The following is a 14,171-nucleotide window of genomic DNA, read 5'->3' on the forward strand; positions in this document are numbered from 1 at the left end:
TTACTATCTTCCTCAAGCTCTAAGATCCCCTTACTGCTGACCAAGTAAACTTTTAGTTTTACCAAATTTATATCCCACTCTCTCCACAAGTGGTATTCTCCAAAGAAGGCAGAAATTGCAGGCTGTTACATCAGACCACTAGAAAAAAAATCAAAAGCAGTAGTAAAGTAATATCTTTAACAGGGTCAAGGAGAACCACAAAATAATAGGCAAGTCTTGGCTGCTTTTCATACACTTCACACTACTGAGGCCACCCATATGTACACACCTGCTGCACCCCAGATGCAATGATAAAGAACCCACTATGGGAACTGCCACACAAAGATGCCTCTGAGCCTCACTCAGAGATTTGGTTACTTTTGATGGTTGTCAATGAGGGTAGGAATGAATCAGATAATGAAAATGAACATGCTAGCCAATGTCAATTTGATAAAATGTCAGTATTCAGCCTCCTTGTGTGAAATACCCCAAGCCACAATTAGTTTTTCTTAATTCTACTAGATAGCACATATATTCAGCACTGACTGCATCCCAATGTCCTCACTCCATTCAAAGTAATAGCAACAAAACCAGGGAGACCCCCTCTGAGCGTTGTCACTTTATATGTCCCCAAGACCAACAACCACAATCCATTTGACTGGTCTCTGTCATCCAAAGGACGAGGACCCCCACTCTTCCACTTAAAACACACACTTCAACTTAAACACACATTTGCTTGAACCCCTCTGTGTACGGTCCTCACTTGGAGCTGAAGTTTATGCCCGGCCGTTTCCTGGAATGGAAGGAATGCTGAAAATCTGCAAGTTAGCAGAGCCCCAAAATAAATCTGTTTAATAATTAACTCATCATCTCAGAAGCGACACACACACAAAGAGGGGTCCCTCCACCAGAGATGTTTGCCGCTTGGAGATGCACTGAGAGAGCTGCAGAAGGGACTCGAAATGAGTTCACTCTTGAATAGCAAACCTGAATGACTGGGAACGTCTTTTGAATACTCATTAACTCCTCAAACTTTTGTCTGTGTGCTGGCTGACAACGAAGCCATTCTGAGCGGCCACATTCTGAGTTCCCCCAGGTCCCCCTTCCCTCCTTCCGTTTCTTCTTTCGGTTGGGAGGGGGGGGGCGCTGTTTTGGCTGTTTAAATGCAGAGCGCCATCTCCCCGTGCTTACCGTCCAGGTCGTCCATCAGTACCGGCGCCCGCTCTCTCCCCGGCCTCGGCTGCCTCTAAGAAGGGGACCTGCCTGCAGCCGGGCTTTTTAATGGTCCAGGGAGGTGGGCGGGGTTAACTAACCGCCTAACTAGAGGCACTTCAAAGCAGTTGCGCCCTGGGTAGGAGAAAAAAGACCGCCTGAGGGGCTCCGGCCGCGACGCGCACACCCCTCCGGCCACACGTGTTCATTTGGGCAGCCTTGATCGAACACGTGCCCTGGGCCTGCCTCGCTGTCCTTCTAAACCTCCAAGGGTTATAACCTGAGGCAGAAGCATATCTGATTGTGCCAGCCTGAAAGAAACAGTGCCTTTGCGACACCAAACAATGATGTCTCCACCTCTGAAATTGCCTAACACTCAAGGGACTGTTCAGGAGAGGAAGGGCTGTTCACAGTAGGGCCTTGTCCTCTTGCACGCCGACTACCATGCTTAGAAACACAGAACTAAGGCTGCCCTCAAACTAGACACTGGCTATATCGCAATACTCTAGCTTTGGTCAAGACTGCTTAAACAGAAAATGGCTGAACGACAGTTGTTGGTTGTTGGATTGTTTAATCTGCGGTTCAGAGCACCAGGGATACTTTGATCCAGCTGGTGTGGAAATACACATTTATCTATAAAACCTTTCGGTTGCCTTTCCATTCTCTGCGGGGGACCCAAAGCTGCTAATGACACTGGTGGGTTACATAATAAATTTCCAAAAAAGAGAGGCATCTAGCTTGTTTGTTTATTAGTTCCCTATGCATATTAGTACAGAATCTTAGTATATACAGTTCTATCCATAAAGGATCAAAAGTTAAAACAACAAGTGGCCCCACTCCCCCGCCCCATAAATTTCTGCTATGATGTTTCTGGCTCAGAGGTTATTCCAAAAATCTCTCTCCAATTTTATTTGCTTGCTTCAGAATGGATTACCATTTCTCGGAAACATTACAAATAGCTGATCTCCAAGTGAGGCAGAGTAAACTACTTTGCTTGAGCAAAGCGGCAAAGTAGAGAGGCACAGCTGAGCACCTGCATAGACATAAAGATAATATGGTGACAAAATGAAGTAACTTTTGAAATGGATGCTTTAGCTCATTTGAGAGAACATGCCTAGATGAAGTTATCAAGCCTCAAACAAATCACTGCAGCCAGAAACAAAAGGCTCAATTACAGTTTCAAATTAGAATAACCATTTATTCATTTTCATTCTGTATAATGTATGGGGTTCTGTTCTTCTCAACCTTGTGTGACCTGCAGTGCCATCCTAAACACAATTCAATTCTTTTAATAGCACAATCCAGAAGGTGGGGGAGGGGAGGGGAGGGGAGGGGGAGAGAAAGCATGTGGAAGTAGCAGGGTCCCATTATAACAATTTGGGACCAAAAGTGCTCAGAATGCTGACCAGGCCCCAGACCAATAGTGAACTCTCAGGTGCACCTTAGTATTTTCGTGAGGGGCCGTCTGGGCAATTGTACCCACAATGTTCGGGAAGCTGCTATAGCTTTAAATCTGGCATGTATCGTGGTGAGGTCTGTCTCCATAAGGAATTCCACATGGTCGCAGAGCTTGGCTAGCATTGTGTCCAGAAACCCATTTAGGCAGTGGCAGACAGGACTGTGAGACCTCCAGGAATTTGGCCACGACCTCTTGGAATGTTCCTGTTGCCAGAAAGCACAGGGACAGAAGGCTATTCTGCAGCATGGAGATGGCTTGGGAGGGTGGCACCTTGCCCTGGAGGTGGCCCTGTCCAGGTGGAAATGATCCAGACAGATCCTGTCCATGAGTTGAAGGGTGCTGATCCTCTTTTTGTTCTGGTGCAGACACCACCTCCATCTCTGACCCACATGTACAGGCCCCTGACCCACATGTACAGGAGGATGTGCTAAACTGCTCAGATATACGGAGGTGGCCAAAAGGGGCAACATGTCAATGGGGCTGGTGCTATGTCTGTGCAGGGAGAAAGGATGACACGTTTGTGTGGGTATGTGGAACATGTTGTTTGGGGGAGCCAAATCCAGACCCCAATTCTCTGCTCCTGGTATCCTACCCAGTGGCAGAGCTACCAGGCGTACGGCTTTGGGTCACGTGGGGGGCAGAAAATTTCCCTGACCCCTCCCCCTTCCCCCCACGGTGCTCTCCCCGCAGCGCCCTCCCCCCCCCCACTTACTTTAGCAAACCGAGCAGGCTGGAAAACAGGCCTGCCTGTTCTCTTCCAGGCTGCAAAGGACTTGGTGGGAACTACATTTCCCAGGGTCTTGGGAAATGTCTTGGGGCCAAGGAAATCCTTGAACAAAGGATTCTTCCTGCTGTTCAAGGTGACCTAATGGTCTTGAGTATCAGACCATTGAGCTGATGGCTGACCCATTATCTTTGATGGGTTTTTGCCAGGTGTTGGACAATACAGTAAAGACCCTTAATGGCCGTTAGAAGATAAGATGGTCACAAGGGGATGAGTCACAGGGATACTTGAGTAGATTAAGAGACAAAATACAAAATAACTGGTTTCGCCCAGGTTGTGCTATTGTCCATATTCAAATATTGTTTCCTGAGTATGGGCTACTAGGCATTAATTTGTGGGTGGGTGTGGGGAAATCCTTGAGGCATTCTTGCTCACAAGGTCAGACACAGTCCCAATATGGAATTTCTGAATTCAAACAGACTCCTTTCAGGGCACTGTCCTGCCAGGTCTGACAAGGCAGCATTCCAGGGGAAAGGCCATCCTCTCACCCTCCGCACTGCTACAGGTTCTTAGGTTGGCTACAACTCATGTGAAGGACTGGGGAATCAAACCCGGTTCTCTACCACTCTTAACCACTTCACCATGATGCTGGCTCTCAAAGAGAATCAAAATGTTCTAGATATTCTTAATTCTGGTCCCTTCCAGTGAATATCCTGGCCTGGATGGCCTGGATTAGCTCAATCTCATCAGGTCTTGGAAGATAGCAGAGTCAGCCCTGGCTAGGACTTGGATGGGAGACTGCCAAAGAAGTCCAGGATTGCCATGGCAGACCACCTCTATTTGTCTCTTGCCTTGAAAACTCCACAAGGTTGTCGTAAATTGACAGAGACTTGATGGCACCTTCTACCACCACTGACAAGTTTAGCCATATCCATTCTCGTGTACTCAAAAAGCAAGACTTCTGCTTAAGCAAAGATAGCAAATGCCACTGATCTATCTGGTCTGGCCATGTTGCTTGGAGCAAACTATGAATACAGCGACAAAATGAGATAAAAAGGAAAGTGTCAAATTCAGGGAAATACACTGCATCTCGAGGAAAACGATATCAGTATAGCATATTATGGAGTCTCCAGTCTTTTAGGAGTCTCCAGTCTTTTAGAGACTGCTACTGCCAAAGAAAACATATTTCACATTCCCTCCCATGACTTAGTACTTCATAAGTCAATGTTTTTCCATGTAAGCTATAGATAGGAACAGCTTGTAAGAAAGAAAAAACTTAATTGCCCTTCCATCCTCAATATACTATGGATTTGAGAACTGTAGCAATGCTGAGCACCAAAGAAGGTATATCTTTCATCTTGCAGCCTGTTCTATCTTGTCTTCTTGCAAAAGAACTCACTGGTTCTTTAATTTCTCAATTTTATTTTTTCCATGAGGTGGATTAGACTGATGTTCAAATTAGACATGATGGCATCCTTGTAGCTGCCACAAGGATGCTGCCAGCATTTTAAAGTCATATAAAAATGTATTGCTGAAGACTTTCCCAGCTGGAATCACTAGGGTGTTGTGGGTTTTCTGGGTTGTATGGCCATGTTCCAGTAGTATTTTCTCCTGACGTTTCACCTGCATCTGTGGCTGGCATGCTAGCCACAGATGCAGGCAAAACATCTGGAGAAAATACTACTGGAACATGACCATACAACCAGTGGTGGGATCCAAAAATTTTAGTAACAGGTTCCCATGCAAACTGTGGCATAGCACCAATGGGGCTGGGCGGGGCACGACGGGGGCATGGCTGGGCATTCCGGGGGGGGGGGCATTCCTGGGTGGGGTTGTGGCAAGGATGCAGCCGCTGCGCCGGTCCTTGGGCGGGAATCGAATGCACGCAGGCGCAGGCTGCCACGCACGCCGGTGCACCTCCTGCTAGACTGCTTCAAGTTCTGCGCACTACTGCTGAGAGGAGGGGTATAACTAAGGCAAAAATCACATGGCAAAATCACCAATTAGTAACCCCCTCTCGGCACACACAAATAATTAGTAACCTACTCTCGGGAACCTGTGAGAACCTGCTGGATCCCACCTCTGCATACAACCCAGAAAACCTACAATACCATATAAAAATGCTTTGAAAGTCTAATCAGGATCACAGTGTGGTGCTCTTCCTGCTCCCCCCTCAACTTTTCAAGTGACTAAACAGCCATGGTGAAAGTGTGGCTATTTTGGCAGTTGAAGGCTGGGGGGACAAGAATGCTCCAAACTGTTACATTGCGGGCCCACTCAGAATTGGACCCTCCCAGCATTTTAAAATAGTAGTAGTGTCCTCATGGCAGCCACAAGGATGCATTCAGATCTAGTTTAATCCTGAAAGAAAGAGCGGGTGGCCTAAAATCACTCATTGCTTTATGGCTGATTGGGAACCTGAACATAGACATTATCGAACGTCTAACCACTATAAGAACTAGCTTTCCTCCACGTTAGAAGGGAACAACACTGCAGTGCCTTAAACTGGATCTTAACTGGAAGATACAAAAATGAGGAAGTGCAACAAAATACTATTTTTCTAACATGGGGAAACTTCCTGAAGGGTGCAGAATTTCTTGGTATTTTTAGTTTTGCTCTTTACACCTTCAGATCTGGGTGACTTAACAATTCTATCAATAAGAGTGAATGTTTAGAGACTTATTTTTGCTATCTGGTAAGTACATTTCCCATAGAATGTCTTCATATACCCTGGCAGTGAAGAAAATAAAGTCCAATGTGGTTTTAAGGGAGCAGTCTGTTAGAGCTGATTCTTGGTTGTTATGTTTTATTGGTATATTGCTGTATATTTTACCTAAAATCACTGTATATTTTAGCCAGTGCTGTATATTTTCATTTAATTTATCATGTATACTCATAATGTGTTGATATAATTGTTGATGTGTTTGTAATGGCCTACGGCTACATACAAATAAATTCATTCATTCATAACCTATAGTTCCTTGAGCTAAGTTCCATCAAGAGTCAGGACAGGAAATAAAGTCCACTAAGCCAATTTTCTCCTAACCAGAAGCCTATTCACAGAATGGTTGCACAAAAACAGGATTTCCCTCTATATATATCCCCTTGTCTTGGAGGATATAACAAATTGCAACTTATGTGGAAGGCAAACTTATACTTTGCATTCCTTTCTAGTTTCTAATTGATTATTCTGGACTACCTCTTTCCTTATTTCTGGTCTGCACACTGATGGTTTAAGGTTGGACAGAAGGAAGTGTGAAGTTGCCACACATCCTGCTGGAAGAAGCATTCCAGCTGCCAAACTTCTCTATAGCAAATTCTATTTATCAGAGAGCAGAACACAACTGTTTGGTGCTCCTTTATATTTTGCAGTCATTTTTGTTAAATAATGCTCAATGAATATTCTAAGCTGGTGACATAGGGCTGCCTGGGTTGAGAAATACGTGGAGATTTTGGGGGTGGATTCTGAGGAGGGCAGAGTTTAGGAAGGGGAGGGATTTCAATGGGATATAATGCCAAAGATTCCACTATCCAAAGCAACCATTTTCTCCAGGTGAACTGATCTCTTTTGCCTGGAGATCAGTTGTAATCCCAGGAGATATCCAGTCACCACCTGGAGGTTGGTAACCCTAAAGGAATGCAATCTGTAATGTACTCCAATCGCCTCTGAAGCACAAATAACATAAGTAGAAGTGAAATCTGGACTTGAAACTGCAAGTGCGTTCCTGTCCACACCTCATGACCTTGTCCTTGGTCTATGGCCTCATGACGTTACTACGTTTCCTTCCTCAGTGGGATTCTTTGAGCACAGACACATCTTTCAGACCATGAAAAGGAGAAAAGGAATGGTCCTGCAACACTGAAGTATGTGAAACCCCAAAAATTGGTCTAGTGTTATAGGACAACAGGATACTTCAGCTCCCCAGATGTTTATTTGAGCTGCACGAGGGAGGGTACTGATATTTATCAAGGCTGGGGTTTAACTCTCCCTATCCCCACAGTGTTAATCTCAGATCTGAACTTTAGCTTCTTGTGGCGGGGTTGCTTTAAACCCCATGAATTAAAATTATACATATTTGTACTGTGCCTTTATTATTCAGGCCTTAAAGCAACTTGATTGAGGACCATTTCTAAGGGGGAAATTGTATGTGCATGAGTATTGGTGGGAGAGTTACCTGGACCTCCCCTCCCCTTTCCCAGAGCCATGAGATTGGCTCAAACTGGGCCTTCCTGTGCTTGTGGGTTTGTGGGTTTGTTTTTTGCACCCTGCCTGGTTTAACTCCAACAGCTTTAAATTTCTTCTGTGCTCCTACCAGCTTGCTCTTTTCTCAGTGTCTTACATTTGTTTAGCATGCTTTACTTCTAAGATCAGAAACTGAAATGTTAGCTTAGTACTCTTAAAAAATAAGGATGATTAATGTTCTTATGGTTCCTGCTATCCAGAGACTAATACAGACAAGCAGCTGGATGCTGATAAAGTTCCAGACCATTGGTGGAGGAAGTTTGAAAACACAAAAATAAAAAAGAGGAAACTGGGGTTCAGAATGGAATCAGTGTCTGGGCATAGAATGAAACTTGGAAATAAGAACAGAAAGGCTAGCAAATTGCCTACCATTCCTCTGCTGTTTGTGTGCTGTAAGACAGAAGCAAGGGACAGCGTGGGAAGCATCTCTTTCCCCCTTGCTAGTGGCATCCTGACAACTCTGAATTTTGCAAACAACAAAACTCAATCAGCATAAAGATAAAAAATGCTTATACTCATACCACTTGCCTACAAACTGGCCTAGTAGGTTTTAAAAGTGTGTAATATAAATGACTGCTTTTCAGGTACATTTCATTTATTTCCTTATTTAGCACATTTTTACTCTGCCCTTCCTCCAAGGAGCTCAGGAAGCTATATATTTCTCAACCCAGGCAGCTATATATATTACTCTTCCTCCTCCTTTACTAACAAAAACCCTGTCAGGTAGATTAGGCTGAGAGTGAGCGATTGGCCAAAGGTTACTCAGTGAATTTTGTGGTTGAATGGGGATTTGAACCTTGGTCTCTCAAATCATAGTCCAACACTCTAACCTGCTAGGCTCTCTTATATTTCATCGCAGCTAAGAGAATGCCCTAATAGATTTCCATTTAGAAAACATCATTTTACATTGATCATAAATGGGAAGGGCTCACATGATGGAACTGCAAGAACCAGTCCATGGCCCATTACGTATGGAGTGCTTCCCACACTGCTCCTACCCCGTAGTGCCTTTGCAGTGGGGCCTCCTCATGGTTTCTTATTTACACACAAGGATGTGCCCCACTGCCCACTTCTCGGCTTGCATGGCTTGCCTGCCCCAACTTCCAGGTCACTCCCTTGTCCAAGCCAAAAATGAAGACTGCCATTTTTGTGAGTTTTTTAGCCCTTTAAACGTAATATTCCTTTTATTGATATTACATTTAAAGGGCTGAAGCCCTTGGATGGGGGAGTGGCCCAGAAGGAATGAAACCCCAAAGCGAGAGAAAACATCAAGGTTTCCCAGCTCTTGCTAACTGCGTGGCTTCTGAGATCAGTGGCACTGTAAGTGTCAGCATGTCTATACAGAAATCGTTGCTGCAAAGGAAACGTTCCCTCACAGTGTGGCAGAGCAACAGTGTATAATCAGTCAATTATTAGAAGGGAGAATTGCCCCTAGGAGATCTGGACTTAACTCCATGAACTGTATAATAAATTACCCTCCCAGCAGCCTTAGTTCTTCCATATGCAAACTATGACTTAAAGCAAAACTGCCAGGTACTGTGAATAAACATATTTTGTTATAATAAAACTGCACTCTACAAAAATAGAATATTAAATAATTCAATATAGGAAATCACTTGTGAAAATAGCCTACCCCAGGCCATCAGAAATTTTTGGTGAATTCTCATGGTCACTAAAGCATACAAGACTGTTAGTGAGCAAGTCATAGCTTTTTTTGTTGGTTTGTTCAGTACCAAGAAGGCAACATGCCAGATAGTTACCTTATCTCCATGGAGGCAGGACACTGCAGCAAGTAATGAGAAATATCGTCCACAGCTCCCTCCCCAGATGCATGATGCTTCAGATTAAAATGAATGTCCCCCCCTCGCCCACCCAAATCAGGAAAGACATCTGTGGGATTTGGCGTTTCTGTGCTGTCCTTTACATATTTTACATATACGCAAACATTAAACAAATTCACTCTATAAACACGTGTTTATGTATGATTGAAGCACATATAAAGAGGATGGGGAGAGCTCAGTGATAAGTATACAATAATACAGTACAAAGAACAGAATCACACAGGACTTCTCCAAGTTGTGAGAACTCCAAGGACAGCACTACCTGGGGTCAGTTCATTTCAGAGGAGACAGGCCTGGAGATTTATGACTGTGTGTTGTGATATTTTCTTTATTTACAAATATGCAAATGCTATAGAGCTGAAGTAAAAGAAGCTCTACCATTGGGCAGCAGAACCACTATCCCACACGAAAGCCCCAGAAATCTTGTTCCCCACTCTCAGATGCATCCGTCAACTCACAGCCTTCTGGACTGGATCCAGAACTTGCCCCTCATCACTCCACAGTCCATTCTGACTTTGCAGGACAAATGGATAAGGGCCATAAAGGAAGGACAAATCTACTTCTGCTTCTTCCATTAGCTGAGGTGTGCTGGCCAAAGAGGTGGTTTTGCCTCCTTCCCAGAGCAATCCCCGAACTGCATGGCTAGTAGTTCACATGAGTCCTGTAGTCTTCGGAATCAGCTTTCCCAGAGTGGGAAGATCTGCTGGTGGGTGAAGAATGAGGGGAAGCTGCATGTCTCTCAGCACCTTTGGCTGATCTATCATCCAGCCCTCCATCTGACAGGGACATTTCTCACAGTCCAAACTGCTCCTTCTCTTTCTCAGACACATACCTACAGCCTCCCTTCTCTAAGTCATGATCTGTACTTGAACAAAGAACTTGAACAGAGCATGATCTCTTAACAAATAACATGCTGAAGAAATATTAGCAATCATAAATGCACACTAGGGCTGATTCCGCATGGGCCAAAAACAGCAGTGTGAAAACGGTGTGAAAACAGTATAACCCTTTTACACCGTTTTAAACCATTTTACACCATTTTCACAACGTTTTCACACTGCTGTTTTTGGCCCATGCGGAATCAGCCTAACATTCTTCAGCTGAAGGAAGATTGATCTTCGAATGGGACTTCATTTATGAGGTGGAGCCCTGACCAGATGATGGACCCCTCCCCTCAGGGTGGGCCACGACCAGATAGTGGGCTCTCTTCCCCCCCTTCCCCTTCCTACCCCTCCCATTCCTCAAGGAGGAGTAGGTGCTGACCAGATGCTGGGCCCTCTCCCTTCGGGGTGGGTGGACCATGACCAGATAATGGGCCCCCTTCCCTGCTCCACCTCCCTTACCCAATCCCCCCAATCCCCAAGGTGGGTGGGACACGACCAAGCAATGTAAGTCCCAGAAAAGGAAATGAATGTGTTTATCTTGGAGAGGGAATGGAAGAAGTTACCACTACAACATGGACCTTCCATTGTAAGGCAATGGTGACTGCAAATTGTGCAGTCTTCTAGGTATATAAAATGAAAATATAAAGCTGAACTATTAAAGCCATTTTTCTTAAATTTGCAGAAACCTCTGTTGATATGACAGAGAGTGATATTTACTTGGTAGCAAATGACTGAAAATCCAGACACTTTTAATTAAGTGAGAACTGGCACATACTTACCATTTGAGGCCAATGGAAAGGAAGTTGCTGCAAAACACAAGACTGCAGAATGTGCATATGTTCTTTAGTTATGAAATCCCAGATGGAACTTATTTTGACTGTCCACTACAATTTTATTTCCCTAATTATGAGCCCTGTCATTTGGACTGTTTATCCCATTTGTTTGTAATGTTTGCTTTTAATCCTTCTCCTCATCAACACAACAGCAGACACCTATGGATTTTAAGGACAAAATGTTTTCCCAACATGTTCTTATTATTAACTCCTAAATGTTTAGCTAACACAGATAATATTAACAATGATCCGTGCTAAACAGTAGTAGAAGCCCAAACTGCTTTGCATGAATGTGTGGGGTAAGCTTGCTGCTGAAATACTTTTTCTGGTGTTTGGACCCCCCCCCCCCCCCCCGACTATCAGCACAATGCTAAAAGGGGTGAATGGCCTCAGGGAGCCAACTGACCCTTACGTTGGTGCAGGGCCCCAGCGCTTCTGCACCATCGTCAGATACCGGCACCACTCTGTGGCAGCTGCATGTCAGAATAACTCAGGTATAAGACTCTGCACCAGCTTTGGGCAGATTGTGGAACATATAACCATGTTCTATAACTCCTTTCACCCTGGGAATGCCCCCTGAGAGGGGGTACAAAGTTATACCAAGAAAAATGGTGGCATAAATATTTGATGGTTTATGGTTTAGAACAGTTTCAGGGAATGGGGCTAAAGATCTGGGCTTTGCACTGGATTGGAGCTCTGGCTGTTGCTGGGTGTTCCCTCAGACAGGGTGCTATGGAGAGGGGCAAGTCCCACCATCCTGAGTAAAGTAGATAACCACACAATCCATGTGTGATTATTCCCCCGCTGGAGCAGAGACCTGTGGAGCAGTTGCCTTTTATTTGATAATGGTTTGGAAATGAGCACCAGTCAGGTAAGGCAGTTGTGGTGGGCATGAGCCTTGGAGTGATGGTGGTTTCAGTACAGGTGTCCACCTCAATAGCTGCTGAGGGAACTCTTGGGTGACCTCATGGAATCCGTCAGAGCCCACCAAGGAGCTCTTATCCCCTTGTTGCGCATGCACATGTCTATGTCAGTTCATTCTGCTGGTGGTGATCAAGCAGAGAGAATTATAGGTCCACCCAATGTCACCCCCTCCCCCTCAGTGCCACGCTGTGCCCTGGCCCCTGAACAAGCCTGTTGACAGAAGCCATTAACTCTATTTAGCCTACTGCCCCTCTAGGCCAGTGATGGCGAACCTTTTCGAGACCGAGTGCCCAAACTGCAACCCAAAACCCACTTATTTATCGCAAAGTGCCAACAGAGCAATTTAACCTGAATACTGAGGTTTTAGTTTAGAAAAAACAGTTGGCTCTGTGGCGCATGTTACTCGGGAGTAAGCTTGGTGAAGCAACCGTGCAACTCTTTGAATGGGTGAATCACGACCCTAGGAGGGTTTACTCAGAAGCAAGCCCCATTGCCAGCAACTGAGCTTACTCCCAGGTAAAGGATCATGCCCAGGCCAGCCTAGGTGTGTGTGGGGGGGTGATTTTCCGGCCCCCCCACATGATGAACTCTGTGCATGGGTGCCCACAGAAAGGGCTCTGAGTGCCACCTCTGGCACCTGTGCCATAGGTTCGCCACCGCTGCTCTAGGCCCTCCACCCCATTTGGAAGTCACCACAGGAAACACAAACCCATTTCCCCAAAGTTAAGTGGAGGTGAATTAAGGATCTCTCAGTTCCTTTGGCTTTGAAGCTCTCCAGCAAAGTGTATTCCCTGGCCACAACTGTATCCTTGTGTGTGTATGTCTATGTGTCATATGAGGGAGAGGCGGCTGATTTGTACCACTAACACTGCAATCTGCTAGCTAAATGTATAGAACTCATCCTGCTAGTAACTGTCATACATCTGCATGGACAGACCTTTGGGTGCTATGCTCTGGGCTCCTGAAATGTGTGCCCCCAGCCATGCACAGGGGGCCTGTAGGATGCACCATGCACAGGGGGCCTTTAGGATGCAGACAACACTCCTTGCAAAAATAGCTGGGTTCTTGGGAGCAGGACTGCATAATAATGGGAAGTCAGATCCGAACTAGGATTTATTGACATTTTGGATTCAAAGGACACTTGGAATGGGCTTTACAGGTTCATGGAACGTACTTGGAAATTCTCTTTGCTGTTCCTTTCAAGTGTGGGTGAGATGGGTTGGAATAGACCACTGGAAGTCTCTCAGTAACTGCATTTGCACTGGGTGGCTGTTTTTCAGCAGTGGAAAACAACACTGGTTAATTGCAAGGGGTTTAGTACTATGGAGGCTAGAAAGGGCTGCGTGGATTCCAGCAACACTGGCCCATTTGGATATGTTAATGAAGGGACTGTGTGAGAGAAAGCTCCAGTTGGGCCTTTGTAGGGGAATGTTTGCAAAAAGGACTGGTGCTTTGGCCACTGCGTTCATCAGAATGCTGGCTGGCACCATTGGTCCATGCATTTCCCAAAGGTTTCAGAAATCCATCCATTAATTTGTCTCAAGGAAGTAGACTGGAAAAGCAAGTCCATTGGAGAATGTTTAGAGATGTTGATGTGGCGGCCTCTAGTGGTTTGACTGAGGGAGACAAGACATACAAATGCTGTCAAATCCTATGACAAACCAACAAAAACAAGATTTGTTGCATGCCTTTAAAATTCATTGTAGTATACAATGTTGTGTTCTTGAACCTAGTTGAAGATTAAGTATACTGAAATATTGCCCTAATGTTGCAGTTTTCATTTCTATCATATTTACCCATCATTCCAATCTTATTTCAATCCGCAAGATCCTTTCTCTGGAACATCAAATGGGAGGAGGGGGATCAGTCACCCTTCCCACCAAGCTCCACGTTGGAAGGCACTCTTTTTACTGAAACACCACAATCTCCCTACATTTCCAGAGTGCTAAACTGGAAGCGATCCAGCAATCTATAATTCAGTACCTTAAAGGAAGCTATATTAACTTGCCTGCATGGTACCTTTCCAGAGCTGGAGACACTACGTGTGTCTAGGAAGCCAAATGCCTTTAACA

The 14,171-nt window shown here is 45.0% G+C and overlaps 1 protein-coding gene across 3 annotated transcripts in view; it reads right to left on the minus strand.

Moving 5' to 3' along the window:
- ENTPD1 (ectonucleoside triphosphate diphosphohydrolase 1) overlaps window positions 1-1,271 on the minus strand; it is a 56,552-nt gene extending 55,281 nt beyond the window's left edge. For 2 of the 3 annotated variants that reach the window (XM_048505825.1, XM_048505823.1), the window contains exon 1: window positions 1,171-1,271. The gene's annotated coding sequence lies outside the window, so the exon portion shown is untranslated. The remainder of the gene's footprint in view (window positions 1-1,170) is intronic. The other variant, XM_048505824.1, reaches the window with a different exon arrangement.
- Between the last annotated feature and the right edge of the window lie 12,900 nt (window positions 1,272-14,171).

Source organism: Sphaerodactylus townsendi, linkage group LG08, assembly GCF_021028975.2.
Source record: "Sphaerodactylus townsendi isolate TG3544 linkage group LG08, MPM_Stown_v2.3, whole genome shotgun sequence".
NCBI lineage: Eukaryota > Metazoa > Chordata > Lepidosauria > Squamata > Sphaerodactylidae > Sphaerodactylus > Sphaerodactylus townsendi.